The sequence below is a fragment of the Solanum pennellii genome, chromosome 5, assembly GCF_001406875.1.
Source record: "Solanum pennellii chromosome 5, SPENNV200".
Taxonomy (NCBI): Eukaryota; Viridiplantae; Streptophyta; class Magnoliopsida; order Solanales; family Solanaceae; genus Solanum; species Solanum pennellii.
In genome coordinates, this window is record NC_028641.1 from 71,362,907 (window position 1) to 71,364,119 (window position 1,213).

Sequence of the window (1,213 nt, forward strand, 5' to 3'; positions counted from 1 at the left end):
TCAAAAGTCAATTTGACTAATTTTTAAAGATAAATTTTATCACATTAATTTGATATTTTAAACAAAAAAATTAGATATTCTAAAACTATATGAAAAGTACTATAAATTACAATTTTTTGCATATGAATATGATGAAAAAAATACATCTTAAAATGTTAGTAAAAGTTTTAATAGTTTGACTCTAAAAATAGAAACCATGACAAACAATACCGGACGGAGGGAGTATTTTATAAGATTTTAAGTTTTTTTTTTAAATTGGAAAAAAGGCTTAAAATAAAATAAAATTCGAGTCACAATTTTTTTTAGAAGAAAAATTTCAATTTTGAGCAATTATTTTAATAAAAATGTTTGAAAGAACATTTGAAAAATTAATAAAATTAAATAAATATGAAATTTTTGTTTATAAAACATATAATTATCAATGTTGGACTAAGAAATGATCTAAAAATTTAAAGAAAAATGTTAAAATCATATTCCACAATAAAATATTGTGATTCTTAAGTAGTTATAATAGTTAGATTTTACAAATAAACAAATAAAATTTCACGCATTAGAAATTAAAAAATATATACAAAAACGTTAATACAAGATAAATACGAACAACATAAAAAAAAATGTTAGTAGACCTAAGAAGAAAAAATAATGTCGTTACTGAATTTTAAGTTAAGCTAAATAATTGAAAAATAAAATAAAGTTTAATTATATATATATATTGATTTTTTCTCTAAATAAATCTTCTTACATACAATGAATGTTTGTTCTCAATATAAAAGAAATCAACATTCTTTCAAAAAGGTTTCTACTTTGATGACAACTTTTTCTTACATAATCTTTTTCTTTTCACCAATATCTATAGAAGGTTCATGAGATATCTTTTTTTTTTTTTTGAAAAATCATAAGGTCTAGAATTTCGCTGGACATCTCAATGACTAAATTTGATATCCGTATATTCATCACCATCAATATCTTTAGAAGTTTTATCATCACCAATATCTTTAGATCATGAGATACTCTCTCTTCCTCTTTTCAAGAAATTTGATATCCTTATATTTATCATGTAACGACCTGTTTAGTCGTTTTGAGCAGCAGATTTATTTCTGGAAAAACTGGCTAAGATTACGGACATCACGACGGACCGTCATAGGCACGACGGCCCGTCACAGATGTCTCGTTTCAGCATACTTAGAAATTCTGAAATTGGGTACTGAAAATC